The sequence below is a fragment of the Halichoerus grypus genome, chromosome 2, assembly GCF_964656455.1.
Source record: "Halichoerus grypus chromosome 2, mHalGry1.hap1.1, whole genome shotgun sequence".
NCBI lineage: Eukaryota > Metazoa > Chordata > Mammalia > Carnivora > Phocidae > Halichoerus > Halichoerus grypus.
The window spans coordinates 72335547-72356888 of NC_135713.1; the positions used below are offsets into that span (position 1 = coordinate 72335547).

Genomic DNA, 21342 nt, shown 5'->3' on the forward strand with positions numbered 1-21342 from the left:
GAGCATAATCAAAAGTCCTGAAATAGACTCACCAAATATAGTCAACTGATTTCTGATGAAGGTGCAAAGGAGAAATGATAATCTTTACAACATATGGTGAGGGGGGGAAAAGAGAACACAGATACCTTACACTTTTCACAAAAATTAAATCAAAATGGATTAGAGACTTACATGTAAAATGCAAAACTTTAAAACTTCTAGAACAAAACAAGAGAAAGTCTACATGACCTAGGTTTTGTGATGAGTTTGATACAACACCAAAAGTACAATCTATGGTAAAAATCACCGATAAGCTGGGCCTTACTAATTTCACTGATAAGTTGGGCCTTATTAATGTCATGTATTTTTATATTTTCACTTCCAGTATTTATTCATAATCTTGTCTACTTTCAATAGATATATATTTTATACACTATGTGTTCTGTGATCCCACTATTAGTATATATTTTTCTATATCATTATGCAGCCTTTGTGGGATTGATATCGTTGTTTACCTAATTTAAATACTTTTAAATGCAAATGTAGAAAAATATTTAACAACTGCTAGACCAAAATATGATAAATATCCTCTGTATACGTAAGTAAGGCTCAAGAGAACTGTAATCATAAAATTGTGGAAATTCTGGTATTTCTTTCACTAGAACATTTATAGTATATCAAACACTTGTATATATGATTAGTTCAAAATTAATGACTGCAACTCTCTTGTTATATTTATTATCAAATACTGATTAGACGTACACTTTTGTAAGATATACAGAAAAGATGACTGAAAAATGTTTCCTTAGAGAATGAAGGTAACTGTGAGATCACAGATCTAAATGCAAAAGTGGTGCTGGATAATGTTTTATACTACACAGGGGTTTTGTCTCAAGAGAAAAATGATGAGACTCTAAACATCTGTTGAATTTTAGGAATAATTTCAAATGTGTCTCAAGTGAGACACTTGTGTTGACATCAAGTGGCACTGTGGCATTGGTGTAAAGATCATGGATGTTAATAATACTTGGGATGAAGTCCAGATTTTGCCACATGCTAGCTGGGTGACATTCTTTCTGTGCCTCAGTTTAGGCATTTCAAAACAGGAGATTTTTCAGGAGGATGCTTTGGACTAAATAAGGGAATGTGTGCTGTGTAGGTAATAAATATGAACTACCATAGTCATTATCATCTGTAGCATATTTATATGTGATATATAATATACACTCAAAGTGCAAATACCTAAACATATGAATTTAAAATAGCCCAAACTTATTAATTTATGGTCATTTAAAAATTAAGGGCACCTCATTTCATGTACACACACACACACATCATGAAAAAGCAAAATATCCTCAATTTGATGTGATTCCAAGTAAATTAGCACTTTCTGTTGCAATTTAAGACCTACATATACTATTGAAAAAGTTATGTGCATACACTGGCAGATAAGAATGCATTTCCCAGAAAATAATTTTATTTTCTAAGATTCTTATGTCAACTTAGTAAATTAGAATTTTGGTGATATGCCTATATTAATTGCCATTGAAAAAATATTTTACAATATTAAAAAAAATATATATATATCCTAAATTGTGGCCTTTGTGGTTTTTTAAAAAAAATGTTTTAAGACTATTTCTTAGTGCAGTTTGAGGTTCACAGCAAAACTGACAGGAGGTACAGAGATTTCCCATATATTCCCCGCCCTCCCGCATGCACAGCCTGCCCCCATTACCAACATCCTCCACTAGAGGGTACATTTGCTACAACTGACGAACCTGCCTTGATAACTGGATAATCACCCAATGTCCACATTTCACATTTTAGTTCACTCTTGGTTTTGCACATTGTATGAGTTTGGACAAATGTATATTGACATATATCTATTATTATGGTATCATATGGAGTATTTTCACTGTCCTAAAAATCCTCTGCATTTTGCCTGTTCACCCTTTCCCCCAGCACAATAACCTCTGCCAAACACTCACCTTTTTTACTGTCTACGGTATTGCCTTTTCCAGGATGTCATACGGTTGGGATATACAGTATGTAGCCTTTCCATGTTAGTTTCTTTCATTTAGTAAGACATAGTTAAGGGTCCTCTATGTCTTTTCATGCTTGATAGCTTATTTCTTTACAGACCTGAATAATATTCCATTGTCTGGATGTACCACAATTTATCTATTCATCTACTATTGTACATTTTGGTGGCTTCTAGGTTTTGGCAATCATGAGTAAAACTGCTATAAACATTTCTGTGCAGGTTTTGCATGGTTTTAACTCCTTTGGGTAAATGGAAAACCGTGTGATTGCTGGATCATATAGTAAGAATACGTTTTAATGTTGTAAGAAACTACAAAACTCTATTCTGAAGTGGCTGTACCATTTTAAATTTCCTCCAGCAAGGAATGAAAGGGCCTGTTGCTCCACATCATCACCAGCATTTGGTGTCCTCAGTGTTCTGGGTTTTGACCATTTTAAGTTATAATGGCATTTCATTGTTGGTTTAATTTGTATTTCCCTGATGAGTATGATAGGAAGCATCCTTTCATTGGCTTATTTGCCATCTGTATATCTTTTTAAATGATATTTTCTCTCAGTCTGTTCAGGCTACTATAGGAAAAATACTACAGACTTGGTTTCTTAAACAACAATTATTTCACATAATTCTGGAGGCCGGGAAATCCAAGACCAAGGCTCCAGATTTGGTGTCTTGTGAGAGCCAATTTGCTGGTTCACAGATGGCCATCATCTTCTCACTGAGTCCTCGCATGGTAGAATGGGGAAGAGAGTTCTCTGGGAAATCTTTTATAAGAGCATGAATTTCATTCATGAGGACTCTACTGATCACCTCTCCAAAGCTCCACCTCCAAATACTATCACATTGCGGATTAGGTTTCAACATATGAATTTGGGGGATAGTTAAGGTCTTTGGCCCACTTTTTAATCAGGTTGTTTGTTTTCTTATTGTTGAGTTCTAAGAGTTCTTCACATATTTGGTATCACAGACTTTTAGCAAACGTGACCTTTGCAAATATTTTCTCCCAGTCTGTGGCTTGTCTCCTCATGCTCATGACACTGTCTTGTGTAGAGCATAATTTTTTTTAAATTTTAATGAAGTCCAACTTCTCAGTTCTTTCTTTCATGGATTGTGCCTTTGGTGTTATATACAAAAAGTCATCACCATACCAAGGTTGTCCCCTAAGCCATCCTGTAGGAGTTTTACAGTTTGGTGTTTTCCATTTAGATCTATGATCAATTTAGAGTCAATTTTTGTGAAGGGTATAAGATCTGTGTCCAGATTAATTTTTTATTGCATGTAGATGTCCAGTTGTTCTAGCACCACCTGTTGAAGAGACCATCTTTGCTCCACTGTATTGCCTTTACTTCTTTGTCAAAGATCAGTTGACGATATTTATGTGGATCTAATTTGGGGCTCTCTATTCTGTTCCATTGATCTAATTGTCAATACCACTGCATCTTGATAACTGTAGCTTTATAGCAGGTCTTTAAGTTATATAGTGTCAGTCTTTCAACTTTATTTTACTTCAGTATTATGTAGGCTCTTCTGGCTCTTTTGCACATAAACATTTTTAATTGTATCATTCATTAAAAATATTTCTACATGGAGGGGCACCTGGATGGCTCAGCTGGTTGAGCGTCCAGTTCTTAGTTTTGGCTCAGGTCATGATCTCATGGGTCTTGAGATCAAGCCCTGCATTTAGCTCCATGCTCAGTGGCGAGTCGGCTTGAAGATTCTCTCCCTCTGCCCCCCTGACACCAACTCGCGCACACTCACACTCTGTCTCTCTAAAGTGAATAAATAAATCTTTAAAAAATATTTCTACAGGGATATGTAATTATATCACTGTGATAATTTTTACACTATATTATACAAAAAAATTAATGATACTCATTTTCACTGGAAATGATTTGCACAGTTCTTTATTCTCTCTCTCCCCCTCTCTCACTCTAGTTCTCATTCTTGTGCTTACTCCTGTTCCTCCTGAAACAAATAGGCATGCCCACACTGATTTATTAAAACAGGTAAAATGAGGAACACCAATTTTTTGACTGTTTAAACTTAATACCTAATAGTTATGAATACTATCAGAAATGCTGAAACAAATAAACACATTTCTCTACAGAGAAAGACTAGCTTTCTAGGTGCATGTGTGCTCAGACCCATACAAAGACACAGACTGGAAGAAAGATAACTTTATACTTTCCTGATCTTGGTCTAATGCTGATGTTAGGATGTTGAGTAATTAAAAGAAGGAGATATAGCTATATCTCACACTCTGCTTTCACACACTTTCTGTCTAAAGAAGAAAGTAAATTTTCTCCCTTGTCAGAATGCTTACCAGAGTGTGGCTTTATTTAATAGCCAAAGATATTAAAAATATCTTTTATAAATCATAGGTAAAATGACTAGATAGTAAGATAACCAAATTCTGATAGTCATGCATCATACTTTTTAAATGACCACTATGTTTATAGAAATACAATTGTCCTACAGATTAGCATCTGAGCTTTAAAAACATATAAGTCCCATATCAACAAACTGGTTGCAAGAATTTAAATTACATAGCTTTTGTGAGATGCTTTGCTCCTTTACACTTTGCCAAAGCTGAGACATAGAACAAAAAGCAAACCACGTGGCTAAAAATGCACTTGAAATTTGTATTTTGAATAGACTAGTTACATTTGCCTAGATTTAGATTGGTTAGAGAAAATTTGAAATTTTGACTTGACAAACAGCTATTGCCCCAAGAGATATGGATATTAATCCAGGTTGCTCATAGAACATTTGTGTACCAGAGGCCATAACATTTCCCAGGTAGAAGAAAAGCTCCCCAAATAATAGAGAACTACATATAAGAGGGTACCTGATTAAGAGGGGCTTATAGACCTTCAAAATAGCATGTGGCTATTAATTATTTAGGAAGATGTAACTAGATAAATTAAGAAGGAATACAGTGTATCTTTAAAGAGCAACATTTTCCTGCCGTAAAATGTGGAATTGGTTCCAATAATTGACTAAAATCTCCTGGTTACTAAAATTGCCAGGTGTATTTGACTTTACAGTTTAAAGGAGGTGGACAAAGGAAAGGAATAGTTTTTCATGACACAGTGCCATTAAATAATTTATTAAAAGAAAAAGTACAATACCAGAAACTGCGTGCCATCATATCTTGAGTGAAACAGAGAAAGTCCTATACGCAACTAATGAATCATTGAACATTATATCAAAAACTAATGACGCATTATATGTTGGATAATTGAATTTAAATAAAAAAAGATCAACAATACCAAAAAAAAGAAGAAAGTCCTATAAATTGAAACTATACTAATTGTTCCCCCATAATGAGTACAGACTTTAAAAATACTATTTCAGTAACAAACTACTTTTAAGGTTCAACTGCAGTGGAAATTATTCTAGTCTCTATTTTTTTATTTAATTTCTATTCCCACTTTTCTTTGGATGGCCAGTTGTGTTAGGGATATGATTATTTACTGTGAAATTTCACTTAGAAGTTATTTTAAAAACCAGGCTTTACACATTATTATGAAAGATTTAAATGCTAATTTAAACAAATTAAAATGTCCTTGCAACTATTATTACTGCCTCCCAGAGGCCTGATGTACTTTTCCCTTTCTTGTATCTGCTCTCTAGTCTTTGCTTCAGGGAGTATTCTGCAAGACAACTCAAGCTGCTGAGAGCTTCTGCTTTAGAATCCGCACATGGAGTGTTTTCTCTGTGTGTGTTTGCTGTAAATAATTAATGGGTCTAAGTGATTCTAGATTGGCAATATGCAATGTGATACTCACTATCTTAATCTCCTTATCTCCTTAGATTAAGCAGAGGCTGCCCCATGGGGCTTCTGGTCCCTGGAAACAAAGCATAATAATGCACATGAAAATTGCTTACTTAATCAGTAGTCTCAGAGAGGGCTGTGAAAGTTAACATCATAATAATCCTAGGAAGTAGGTTATTATTATGACTTTATTAGAGATAAGCCTAAAACTTCACACATTATCCAAATGTTTAGGGTTACAAAGAAAAATAGGAATTGGAAAGTGATATTTCCTTTTGCTTGTATTAATGATACAGTGAAAATTAAATTTGCATCTGTCATTCATTTGAGTTTTTCATTGACGGTAGTGAAGCCATAAAGGTTATTTGCAATATGTAGACCTCTATAACACTGTGTGTGTCTTCACCTTGCAAATAATGAAAGGGGATGAAGTGGATGTAGTAGAGGAAAAGAACTGAAACTAAGGAGACTCACTGAATTTTAGGCCTTGCACCAACACTGTGAAAAGACATAGGATTCCAGGCCGGGTATATTGGACTAAAACTATGCACTCTATACTATATCTCTGTGTGAAGATAGGAGATTTGTATAAAACACTTCTCTATTTTCAGCTCATGGGAAGAAGGCTTAAAGAGAGATTGTCACAGAAAAGACTAACATATTAGTGAAAAGTCTAAATCTAGATTACTTAGAATGAAAGAAGACATACTGAGCTTACTTGAAATTACAAATCCTTAATTTTGTAAAAGGGAATGCTAAATGGTTAAGGATCAGGTGGCGGACTGTCACATTATTGTACCAGCAAAGGAAAGAACCAAAAATTTTACTCGGACATGAAAGAGAAATGAAACATGGGGCTTGAACTCATGACCCCAAGATCAAGAGTTGCATGCCCTACCAACTGAGACAGCCAGGCACCCTTATAATTCTGATGGAAATGTTAGTATAACTGAAGCAGAGATGAAATAATAGAATTTTAAAATATATTTAACTATCATTTTTTATGTTTAACATTATCACACTGAAATGGCAGCCACAGAATATCATTTATTAAACAATAGATTTTTCCTTACCTCCATTTACGTTTAAATATAGCTCTATAAAACTAATAGCTTATTTATAAACTGAATATATTCTATTTTTGATTTGACATGCTTTCAGAAAATCCATTTTACTTGAATTGACAAAAACTATAAACTGCTCTGACCTAAAGCTCAGATATTAAAGAGTGTTGTTAAAGATATTTAGCAATGAGTTAAGTTTTTCTTCCTGATATCATGAAAATTCAAACATCATTGGAAAGGGAAGAGTGCTAGATAAAAAATTACTTTTAATATTATATGTCAGAAAAAAAATATTAAAGATTTTTTATTTTAAATCCTCCATAGAGTTTTCTTTTCTAAAAATGAAGGGTAATTTGTACCTTAGTATTAAGCTAGATTTGTTTTAGAAAATTTATTGTTGGGTAGGATTACAGATATGAATTTAAATGTGTTGATATGAAATCTGACCTAGTGTCACACTTGGGCAAGTCCACTTATAATAAGGGTAGTGACTTACACAAAAACATTTTTACTACATTAATATAAAAATGTTGGGAAGTCTCCAAATAATTGCTATTTCATCAAATGATTTCAACATGTAAATCACTATTGTATCTAACCTAGAAAACTCAAGTGAACTCCCCTCTGAAATAAGGTTTTCACCAATATGAGGTTTCCTGAGTGCACCAGGAAAAGTGTGGCTCAGTCTATGAGAAACCCAAAGTTATTCAGGTACCAGGTAAGTGTGCCTGAATTCGTTTAGGGAAGCTTTTCCTATGATAACACTATTATGGATCACAGAAAAGAGACTAGTAACCTAAAACCATGCAAATTATGATATCAATTTTCATGCTCTGTTAAAAAAAATACTGAGACATAAATAAGAAAGTCATATTTTGTACATAGCTACCACACTTGTGTATTGTATTCCTGTCCTTCCTCATTCTACTCTCCAACTCACGGGCACTTTTGGAATTCAAGTCTAGATGTGATAGACAAGACTGAATAAATGATTAAAGATGCCTTGATAGACCTGATAAATTCATCCTACGGGGGAAAACAGGAAAACATTCCCGTTAATGGAATAAATGGAGAGATGAACTCCTTGAAGAACGAAAATTTTCACATTTATTTTAAACTCACATATAACTAAACATTTAGCATGTCTGAATAGCACCTAGATTAACTACTTTTGCAGGTGAGAAGCAATTCAATTTTTTTCTTATCTCCAAGGAAATTTTGTATTCCACATTATAGGCTTTTCACCTGCAAAATTTGATTTCAAAAATTACTTCTTAATGAATAAGAGACAAGGAAAATATAATGATCTTTAACTGAAAGTATTAGTTTCCGTTTTCTTCCAAATTTGGGGCATGAGACTAATCCACTTGCTTATTGCCAATTTGGAATATAAATAAATTTTTCTCTTCTCTCTTGTAAAAGTCTGTTATGGTAATTTCCATACCATATAGAAACACATTAACCTTTTCATCACACAATGACAATCTTTAAAGCACTCTTGTTATAAACATTCACCTGCTATAATAAAAACAAAAGAAATCATGAACTGGTGATTGCAACCATGATTTAGTAAAATCGTAAGCAAATAGCAGGGTATGTTGCTTTTTGATTATTACAATAACTAGAATTATAGTACTTACAAACTTTTTTTCCTTTATAAACAGCTCTCAATGATACATTTATTTTATTTCTCCTTATAGTTCAATAGCATTAGTCCCACACTCCACTGAAAAAGCACAACAAGCAGGGAAAATAACTTTAAAGCAACCTATTGAGATGCTGAAGCCAAAGTATCAGCTGGAATGGTATACATTTGGACAGTCATAACTATGATGGTAAAGAGACAGGCCATGCCTGACCTGCTGTTGATATAACCATAGGCTGGCAACACATTCCTCAAGAGCCACACAACCTTCTATCATTCAAGATTCGTGGAGGACAGATGTTCTCCATCAGTGTGATAGTATTTTTACACTGCTTTCATTAAACTGTCATTTCTTAAACTGCTTCAATTTCAGGCCCCTTTTATCGCTTTGTTAGTTTTAATGCATCTCTCTGTAACTTGGGTGACAGGAAAGTAGCCCTGACTTCAAAATTGTGTGTATACTTGCCAAAGATTGGGCCATACACACTCACAGTAGCCCTCTGTGGAATTGTACCTAATTGTAAAGTGAAAGCAATACTGGAACAAGCAGCAACATAAAGATCACTAGTTATTCATGGCGTGGAGACTGAGAAATATTATGTATGTATTAAAATGCTTTGAAGTGAAACATTTATCCAACTCACTTTGAAGGAATCAATAACTTTGATATATTAGTGTAGCTGAAAATATTGTTCATTTAACAGAAATGGATGTGAGACAGAAATAAAATGGATGCTCAAAACCAAGAGCTATCTGGCAAACTAGAAAACACCCTCAGTACAATTGAACTAAATGATCCTTTCTAAAAAAGTTCCTCCATCATGCAAAAGTTAAAGGTATGCACTTTATATCATTTTATTACTAAATGGCACTATTTACTTGAATTTCCTCATTTAGATGTTTTTATTTTATCTTATTTTATTTTAATGTTGAATGACTTGTGAGACAGAACCATCAGGACGCTGGTTCAAACATAGGCTTAAAAGGAGGAATTCATTCCTAAACTATAATTATTAGAGAATGGTGGATATGTATCAACCATATGTACAGAGACAATAAAGAAAACCTGTTATACATCAGCTCATTCTAATTTTTTTGCTGATTTCTACTGTGCCCTTGTGAGAAAATCAGGAATAAAAGTTCTCAGATGGTTGTTTCAGAATGAAGTGAAAATCCCCTGAATTTGTGATCTGGCTGCACATGTTTTAGAGAATTATAAAAGATAAAAATTAAGAGAAGACTATGTTTAAATGTTAAAAGGTGTGCATTTAGAATTCCTGAAATTAATATAAAGATAATAAATTACATTCTTGATCACTGTGAAGAGTCACTATCTGGAATTTTTTTCACTGACACTTCACTTTTCCTTGCAAATCACACTTCCTGGTTATTATCACAATAATGAGTGTAGTTGTTAATGTGGACTCTGATCTTTCGGTAATAAATTTGTATTCCATTAAAAAGAACAGGCTGTAAATTAGAGGTCAGTTAGATATTATCACAATATGAATTAAGTTCTTTGAAATTCATTTTCTAGGTTATGTTTTGGTTGTACTGAATGTTTCTAAAAGCAAACAAAATTTTGTGATGGTTATATATTTGCTAAGTAGGCACTAAACAAATAATCAAGAAATTATCTCTATGAAAAAAGAAGATGTATTTTTCCTCCATACTTTCTAATGTACACCTCATAATATGAAATTTAATTAGTGGAACTCAATAATTCACAAAGCTGGTAAAAGAATGATAATGGACAATCACAGGGACAGGGACAATATGCACAGATATATTTCATTAATGGAATTAATTTAGAATTGTAATTAAATAGATTACTTACTAGCCCACACTATAATTTCATTAAACTAAATGATAAAGCTTCATCACCAAGCATCAATTAAAGAAACTTCCCAATTGTGGCATACATTGTAGTTTTACACATTCAAAATGGACCAACAAGTTTTAAAAAAAAAAGATCCTTCTTTTATCATCAATGCTCAGGAAGTTTTTATGCAAAACAGTTAATAAATCTAAAACATAGTTTCACACCAAGAGAATTATTAAAATTGCTCAAAATTTTATAAAACTAAACTACCAGTAGGTATACAGAGAATTTAAAAATTATTCTCCTGTGTATTTCCTGTCTAAATTTAAAACAATGTGTGTGCACGTATGTGTGTATATTTGCACAAGAAAAACTCTGATATGTATATTTCCTTCATTTATTGACTGTTTACTATGTGTCAAGTCCTGTCATAGGTGCTGGGGACATATAATAAAGAATTCGACAAATATAATGCTTATCCTCACAGAATGTACTATTTGGAATTTTGTAGAAAATTTGTGAAGATGAACAAGATTACGTGAAATTTTATGGTCATGTAATTAACTTTATTCTTCCCTTTTATTAAGTTTTTTTGCATTTTCACTCAATTTTACTTATTTATTTTTAATTTATGCAATTTTGCATACATACTTCATTCTGTGGTACAGATACTATGTCAGCATATATTTTATTACATGAATATATTTTTATTCACATATAATATGTGAATATATTTTTCATGTAACCCCAGACTAAATGCATTATCCATACAATGAAAATCTATTTCAATACTCTATTATTTTCTCCTCAGTATATTAATAGTCACCTACGGATATGAAGGTAGACAAACAGCAGATACAATACAAATATTTATCTAGACTATATTTAACAATAATAAACATTACAAAAGAAAAAGATAATGATTATAGATATGAAAACTAAGTGATTTCTCATAAAAATAAAATAACTATATCTTAATGGTATTCTAAAATACTTTATACAAATTAAAAATTTACTTTTCCTTCTTTATTTGCTTTTCTTATATATGGATACAACCTCACTTTTCAAATCAAAATTTAGAAATGCATAAGGATAATGTAAAGAAAAATGGGGATTTAAAGTCCAACTATTTGAGTTTTCTTCTACTTCAAGTGAATTGTAAGAAATTATTTTTCTTGACAGAGAATAAGAAATGAAATAAATTGATGAATAAATGCCCATTTCCTTCATATCAAAGAATATACATATACTAATATTTTATTATCTTATCCAATCTATTTATTATTTTGATATTGAGTTTTGTAAGTTGTATAAAAGTTATTTATCAGAGTAAGTTTAATTCCATTCTTTCATCTAAAATAATGTAGAAATTAAACATTAGTTTAAATAATTTTCTTAAAAAATCAATGAATGATTTACTTAATCTTCAACTATCATATATTGTACATCTGGCTTCATGCAAGATTTTCACTCATGGAAAAAAATTAAGTTTTTACAAAGTGAAGCACAGTCATTCCTTTACTTTTTATGCATGCAATGCTATTGGGCTCACATCCATTGTCAGTTATATTTAACTACACATTTACACTAGTCACACATAAATATAGATTTTAATGTAGATTTAAAAAAAGTATATCATGCATGTCTATAAACTTCAAATCCCTTGGAAATATTTTCAGGCAGTATATTATAAAAGAAGCCCCATCATTTTTTTCACTAAAAATTAAGCCTAGAAGAAGAAACATTTGAAAATTACCTTCAATAATTTTATTTGAAGAGGGATTCTGACCGTTTTTAAAATATAAGGAGAATGTGCTACATTATTAGTTTTTAGTTCTTCTTAGAACTTGTCCTATTCCAAAAATTTAACAATTTTAAGCTTTTTGGAAAGCACTCAAAAAGATGCATGTGAGAAAAGATTATCTATTACTTATTATATTATTAAATTTGCACTTATCTCTAGCATTCAAAACTAAGAAGGGATTGGACATTTCTTTTTTTTTATCCTCGTTCTCAAATGATTAAATGAGTAAATCTTTTCATCTTAAATACTACAGATTTAGATGCATTTCATTATCATCTCCTATCCTATTCTGTCTGAAGATTATGTATTTAGAACCTGTTTATTAAATATGATAAATTAATTGTTACCAACATTAAATTTTATAGTTATCTGCTTTGTATGTGATAACGAATGAAAAGTTTGTCTAAAATGAAAATCAAGGGGCGCCTGGGTGGCTCAGTCGTTAAGCGTCTGTCTTCGGCTCAGGTCATGATCTCAGGGTCCTGGGATCGAGCCCCACATCGGGCTCCCTGCTTGGCGGGAAGCCTGCTTCTCCCTCTCCCACTCCCCCTGCTTGTGTTCCCTCTCTCGCTGTGCCTCTCTCTGTCAAATAAATAAATAAAATCTTTAAAAAAAATAAAAAAAATAAAATCAAAATCAAACATTTTAAAATATTTTTAAAGTTCTGAATCTAGGCCTCATCAATAAGCCTCATTCTTTGTGTTTTATGGATGTATGCAGTACACATATAGGTTATGTCACATACTAGATAGAGTCTTCATTAACCAGGACACTTTTCTGCAATATCAGAAGCACCTATTTCAGAAACAAACCCTAAAGGCTAAAACTAACTTAACATTTGGTAAAAATATAACTATAGAATATAGTTTAATGTGTTTTTTTTCCTGTTTAAAAATAGGACTTCATGTGGTATTGGTCTTAAACTCAAATACCACATGCCAGAAAGATCCTGACCCCAAATTCTATGCTAAAGTGAATTACTTACTCCCTCTATGTTTTAAATTATGTTCCTTACCCCTGAATGCCTGACAGGTCATGTGAAAAATCTGCTAATAGCCTGGGTAGAACTGAAAAAAAAACTATATATATATATATGTATATATGTGTGTATATATATATATATACACAAACCACATATAATTTCAGTAAGTTTAAATTACAGGAGAGTAAAATTTCTTAAAAGTAGATTTCCAGTCTATGACAACTGGGATAGATATAAATTTGTAAAATTAGGTTGCATTAAATGAAATTAAAGGAGAATAAGCTTTGAAGTAAGGCAGACATAGATTTGATTCCCAACTCTCTCACCCCTTATACTGGCAATCAGCAAAGTTACCCTCAGCCTCATCACTGACGTGGGAACAGCAATATCCACTTCACATCATGGTCATGTTTAAAATATACCTGGCATATTTTAGACCTTCAATAAATGCTAGATCTCTTAAATTATTTGATAAAATTCTTCAGTATCACATCTGCACATTAATTCAGCAGGTATCATATAAAAATTAAGACTTTAACAAAGAACTTTCATTAGACTACAAGTCTTGTATCTATACACTGTCTACTTTTAAATTCATTTGAACACATGCAGCAAACTACTTAGGACATAATAACAAATATCCATAAACCAAAAATTAGCAAACATGAACATTTTGTGATTTTTGTCCTCATGTTTTCTAAATAAAATAATTACAACTTTATAAATAACTATTTTATTCCCTAGACTGGCCCCTCCTTCATTTCTCTGGGACATCTACCATCATAATTTTGTATTTATCATTTAATATGCAGTTTCACATATTCACTATATACATAAGCATCAGATAATTTATAACATTGCTTTGTCTGTTTTGTTTCACATAAATGCTACTTAATTGTCCATATTTTTTGTTCATTTATTTTACTTTTGTATAATATTTCATTTTGATAGAAGCTAATATTTACTGAATATTTCCAGGTTTTCTAGGTGATCTTGGTGTCAATCACTGTGTTAAATACATGTATATATTAATTTGCTGTACCCTCATATAGTCCTCTGGGGAAGATTTTAATATTTTTGTATTATATTTTATGTTGTAATTCATTTTACGTTATATATTTTATTTATATTTTTAAAATATTGTCATTTTACAGATGATCCAAATGGGACCCAAAAAGTTAAGCAACGTTAGAATGCTACATAGGTAGTAAATGGTAAAGCTGGAATTTGCATCCAAGCTGTCCAGATCCAGAGCCCACACATTAATCACATTACCCTGTGTTCAAAATAAAAAAAAAAATAGACCATATGTTTGTATGTATTTTCCTACTGATGGACAAACCAGCTGTTTCCAATTTTTTACCCTTATAAACAATGATGCAATAAATGTCCTTGAATATATCTCCTGATTTCCCTACAAGAGATCCTTCAGGGCAGAGGCTCAGGTGTGTTATTTGGGAGTCTCAGGGTACACATGTATCTAACAGTGGCCAGTCTTATATTAGCCTTTCTAGCTTAAGATACCAAGGCTCAAGAAGACCAAGGTATAATTGACAATATTTTTGTCTAAAACCCTCTGGTTTGGAGGAAAATATCCTCTATGCTCAGTATGTCTGGTTCTTCACTCATCTTGTGTGAATGTATGCTTCTACAACAGGAAAAAAACTATGCCTATTTAAGAGACTTCTAATATCCTAATAAGGAATTGCTAGATAAAATGTAGAAGGTCCAGTTAAATTAGAATTCCTGATAAACAATGAATATTTTAGTACATTGCATGGGATATACTATACTTAAAATTATTTTTCATTTGAATTCAAATTTAACTAAGTGTTCTTCCTTTTTATTTGCTAAATTTGGAGACCTCACAAATAATCCACCCACTGGATGTCTAACAAAAGAACCACCCCTACTTACTGCTGATAGGCACATTGAGGGGATGTCACTAATCCAAGGTCACATAATCTAGCTACAAATTAAATGGGACTACAGTCTATTCTCTGTCTCTCAGAACTCATTATGTTTTATTCAAGTGGAAGTAGATGGAAGATGTATATATTTTATCCAATTATTCTTATAAAAAGTGTTACCAGAAACTTTTCCACAGTTGTATATTAAGTGCTGCAATACCTTCCTCAACTGAGATTATCTTCCCACATTTATTTTTTTCTTGTATAATGACACACTAAGGTACTTTTTTTTTAACATCTTATTCCTGAGGATATAGCTAGAAGGATCATTAACCATCTGCCAACCTCGTCTGTTTTGCCTCCTCAACCCCATGCCCACATTCACTTCCTCTCTGTTCTATGTCATAAAAATGCACTCTGGTTGAATAAAACTGGGTAGCAGAACACAAAAGGTGTTTCCGTGAGCTAAATTGACATTACATTAAATAATGAGGAATTTGCAAGTGGGAGAACCCTATATGATCACCCAACACCTCATTTTATGATTACAAAAAAAGAAGAGGAATTAAATCCAAATTGAATCATCCTCCCTATAAAATGAGACTCTCTGAATAAGCAGGAACAAAGGACAGTCAGTGAGTCTTAGGTATTACAGCTGCCAAAGATGAAATTTCTACTCCAGGGCATATTCATTTCACTTGTTAAGTGCTACTTGAACTAATAGCAATTTCTTAGGTGAAAAGAATTTTGATCTTTTTCTTAGTTTTCCATTATGGAGCTTTGGCATTTCATCAACGGGCATATTCTACCACATTGTACTGAAATGCTGCTAAGGTTTTGCAGAGAATATGGAGGGATGCTTTTGTCTATAAAATAAACCATCAGTTCAGATTGGGATTTTTTTTTTCCAAAAGAAGTAAAGTTGATTACCTGGCATCAGTCTTTCATCACAGATACTACTGAAGAAAAAAGGAGTGTGAAAAAAACTGAAGGACAAGAAGTCCATGGGGAAATAACGAAGTATAAGTGCTGCAGAGAGCAGCCAGAAATGGAATAATATTTCTTCTGTGAGGACCTCAGTAATAACAACCCATGAATGATGAGACTTACTGCAAATGGCAAGAGTGCTGTGGGAAAAAAAAAAAGAAATGCTACTCTGTGAAGGATATCATTTCACATGCCCTATCTTCTTCCCCTTCTTCACAGATCATTTGAGCTCTCTTTTTCATTATTCCTCTTTCCAAACAACAATAAATATTCACAATGAGCCAAATATGTGCCACAGACTAAAAGGTATAGTTATGGAAAAACAAAAACAAAACAAAACAAAACAAAACAAAAAAATGACATCTGATTCTGACCCAAATTTGATCTCAAAAGAAAGAGGCAATTACAAAACAAATACAGAAATACCAATGTTGATATATTGGAGGATCCACAAAGAAAGGAGAAGTCATTGTAATCATGGAGTTGGCCAGAAAAATATTCTCATAGGAACTGACATTTATGTATGTTAAAATGGAGGAATAGGGTTTCGTTAGGCTAGAAGTGGGAAAAGAAAATTCCAACAAGTCAGCCAAAGCAACATACAACATATAATCTGATTGTTCAGAGGATTTGTTGTTTATAATGCTGAAACTAGAAAAATAAGTTGTGGCAAGATTCTGAGTGGCCTTACAGATCTTACAGAGAAATATGAGTGTTACATGAAGATAGAGAATAGGAAGCAAATGCGGATGTAGAGGAAAGGAATGCAATATGATTCAATGTGCATCTTTAGTGGCACTTTGAAAAATGGGTAAGAGGGGAAAAAAGTCAGGGGTAATTATATCAAATAAGAAATTATCATAATTATCCAGATGAAAGAAATGATGAAAACCCAAATAAGGCAGTGGCAGCATAGACAGAGAATGGAAAAACAAATTCAGTTGGAAATTAGAGTTGACAGGATTCAGGGATGGATTGGGTGAAACAGGAGTTGGACATTAAGATTTTGCTCTTGTATGAATAAGTATATTCTGATTCCATAGAAAGAGATTTTGGCAGATGGGGGAGAAACATAAATGTTAAATTTTGAATCTCGAAGTGAAACTTCTAGAATTATAACTATTATTTACTCAATATATGTTTATCACAAATTTAGCTCTATACCCTTCAAAGACAAAGGAAAAATAAACTATAATTTGGAAAGTCAAATAATTGGATATATCATAGATATTTTTTTAACTGTTCATAATTTTAGGTTTAAAGTCTAGAAAACTTGATAAATTTTAAATAGGCTCAGATCACAGTTACTAAAACTATGTAGCTGATTAATAGACCTTATTGCAGCAGCTTTTTAGTTCTGAAAATAACTCAATAGAGTGAAATATTCTGGGGACAGAGTGGATTCTGTCCTTGAATGACCTATTGAACTTTATTAATGACTGAGAACAACATATGCTTACAAAATTAAGATAATTTCAGTTAACCAATTATTAAAGGAATATAAGTTTAATTATGTAAAAAGAAATCTTAACCCATTTGATATTTATCCATCCAATTTTATATTCAAGTGAGTATAATAATTAAGACTTTGTTTGAAAATTGTAATATAAAAAGTGCCTTTACAAACATTATTTATTTATTTACTTATTTATTTTTATTTGAGTATAATTAATACACAATATTACATTAGTTTCAGGTGTACAACATAGTGATTCTACATCTCTACATGTTATGCTAAAATCACAAGTGTAGCTACCATCTGTCATCATACTTCACTATAATAATATCATTGGCTATATTCTCTATCTGTACATTTTGCTTCCATGACTTTATGCATTCCATAACTAGAGGCCTGTATCTCCCACTTCCTTTCACCCATTTTGCCCATCGTCCCATTTTCTTTCCTTCTGGCAACCACCAGTTTGTTCTCCATATTTTTAAGTCTGATTCTGCTTTTTGTTAGTTTATTCATTTATTTTTTTAGATTCCACATATGAGTGAAATCATATGGTATCTGTCTTTCTCTGCCTGACTTACTTCACTTAGCATTCTATCCTCTAGGTTCATATATGTTGTTGCAAATGGCAAGACCTCATCCTTTTTATGGCTTTGTAATATTCCAGTGTGTGTGTGTGTGTGTATGTGTGTGTGTACTACATATTTTTTATCCATCCATATATTGATGGACACTTAGGTTGCTTCTATATCATGCCCATTGTAGATAATGCTGAAATTAACATAGGGGTGCATATATCTTTTTAAATTAGTGTCTTTGTTTTCTTTAGGTAAAACCTGGTAGCAGAATTATTGGATCATGTGGTATTTCTATTTTAATTTTTTGAAAAACCTCTATACTGTTTTCTACACTGGCTGTACCACTTTACATTCCCATCAACAGTGCACAAGGGTTCTTTTTCTCCACATCCTCACTGACACTTTTCATTTCTTGTGTTTTACACTAGCCATTTTGACAGGTATACGATGGTATCTCATTGTGGTTTTGATTTGCATTTCCCTAATAAGTAGTGATGTAGAGCATCTTTTCATGTGTCTGTTGGCCATTTGTGTGTTCTCCTTAGAAAAAATGTATATACATATCCTCTGCCCACTTTTTAATTGCATTGTTTGGTTTTTTGGTGAGTAGTATATGTTCTTTACATATTTTGGATATTAACCCTTTATCAGATATATATTTGCATAGGTTGCCTTTTCATTTTGTTCTTGGTTTCCTTCACTGTGCAAAAGCTTTTTATTTTAATGTAGTCCTAATAGTTTATTTTTGCTTTTGTTTCCCTTGTCTAAGGAGACATATCTAGAAAAATGCTTCTATAGCCAATGTCAGAGAACTTACTACTTATGTTCTTTTTGAAGAGTTTTATGGTTTCAGGTCTCACATTTAGGTCTTTAATCCATTTTGAGTTTATTTTTGTGTATGGTGTTAAAAAGTGGTCCAGTTTTATTCTTTTGCATGTAGCTGTCTAGTTTTCCCAGCACCAGTTGTTGAAGAGACTGTTTTTGCCATTGTATATTCTTGCCTCCTTTGTCTTAGATTAATTGGCCATATAAGCGTGAGTTTATTTCTGGGCTCTCTATTCTGTTCCATTGATCTATGTGTCTATTTTCATGCCACTACAAACATTTATTTTAAAATTATTTAACTTAATCTCATATGAACCTGGCAGTACTCCTGTATAATCTCTATTTTGTAGATAAATTGAAATTTAAAATTAAAAATTAACAGTCTCAAAAAAGTGACTTAGTTTTATCAAGTCATACTTCCTTAGGTAATGGCATTAGGACACAAACTAAATTCTTTAATAACTGCAATTAACTCAATACATCTATTATAGCGGTCTAAGACAATTCAGAACAACAAATATTTGTTAAGTCCCATGTTGTTTTCTCTTGTAATGCCCTTCAAAAATGAACTCTGGTAAGATTTTATAAAAATAAACTATTAAAGACATTCCTGGCGGAAAGCAATAGAATAAAAGCAAGAAATAATGACCATAAAGATAGAATACAGAATATGGTTTGGATTTATCATATAGATTTCTATTTATGAGAGACTAAATACAGTGTGTAGTCATACTGCAGAGAAATTTTATTATCAGATTAAGGCATGACTGCATTAATAAGAAGGGCCAGATGAATACTGTTTTCAAAGAAAATCTTATATAAACAAAATCTTATATGTAACCCTAAAATATAAGAGAAATTAAATTAAAGACACTTTAGTGGAAGCAGGAACAGGAGGCTTTATTTGCTTACTATGATGCGACTACATTAAAATAGAATTTTTGTGCCACAACTATCCCTACAATATAAAAATGATCTGATCAAAGTGAAAATATAAAATATTTGCAGGAAATATGATAGACATAGTTACTCATTTAACATAGAAACATGATTTGAATTTATAAGGGAAAAAGAGCAACTGCTAAAAACAAATGGATAAAAGTGCAGAATGGGAAATCATATGCAAAATATATATTCATAAAATAGTATTCAACATAATTACAAAATTCAAATTAGAACCATGTTAGAATAAAATTCTCCCTATAAGATGAACAACTACTACAGAGTTCTAATGCACAATAAGGACAAGAAGAACTAAGCACTTTCATATACTACAGATGAGAAAATAAATCTCTGACTTTTGACAGGGCAACGAGGCAATTAATTAAATTCAAACGGCATCTGATCTTCAATCTACTAATTCTTCTTCAAATATTTAACATACATATGTGCTTTTACTGTATGAAAATAAATATATACACATACACACTTTTAATCATTACATCATTTTTTAAAATCATTATATCATTGTAAAATCCTGGAAACAGCACACTTGTCTAACTGAAGAAACCCTTGTTTAACTATGTACATCAAAACCACTAAAAGCAAAGCTGTCTTTAAAAATCTAAACTGATAAGTGCTTTGTTTTGGAAAATTCTTAAGTAAAAAAAAAAGTAAGTACTGTGTATCATATTCTCCTACTCGACTGTGTAGTTATATTTTATTAAAAAAAATAAAGCTGGTTACTGCAGTTGTATTTTCATACATTAGCTCTCCGTACACATTGAATTTTTGTCAACTTATGTATTATGTTATAAAGAAATAACTGGTTTTAATAATTATTTACAAGTAAAAGCAGAATGAATTAATAAGATGCAAAGAATACCAGCTATTCTAAATTAAGAAAAATAACAACTGAAATGAGGTGAGACTACTTTACAGTAAAAACAGAGAATATAGATCTTTACCCAGGCCCTATGATACCTAGGTCAGAATCTAAAGATTTCCTCTACTAAAAGATTCCAGAGCTGGGGGCAGGAAGGGGTAGGGAAGAAGTAAACAGTGCAAAGTAGGAAAACAAGAACTACAAGAAGAAAGTTGAGGGTTTTTCCCTTTGGTTGTTTTATCTATCTCAAATAGTGTTGAACTAAGAAACCACTGAATATGGAGAAAGGATAAGATAAGTATCTAGGATAGTTACTCATCTTGAATTATTAAAATAGATACTGGTTTGGACCCTTGAAGTCTTCCTGGAAAGTAGAACTGAAATAGTTTCTTTATCTGTACATTTACATATATTCTGAGGTACATTTCAGCCTGCCGAGAATGTTTATTAAGAATTCCAGGTATTCCATCAATAATTTCCATTCATCAGGGACTTACTAATAATGCCATAATACCTTCAATGAATACCTAATGTAGCCTCAGGCTGTCTATATTGGAAAGAAGCTATGGAAATTTTTCCTCTCTCTTTAAAACATTATCTGTCAGAAGAAAGACAACTCTGGTTGCCAGGGAAAAAATTCTCATAT

General features: G+C 32.1%; 1 long non-coding RNA gene across 1 annotated transcript in view; it reads right to left on the reverse strand.

Moving 5' to 3' along the window:
• LOC118540106 (uncharacterized) overlaps positions 1-21342 on the reverse strand; it is a 1202880-nt gene that overhangs the window by 528913 nt on the left and 652625 nt on the right. The window lies entirely within an intron of this gene.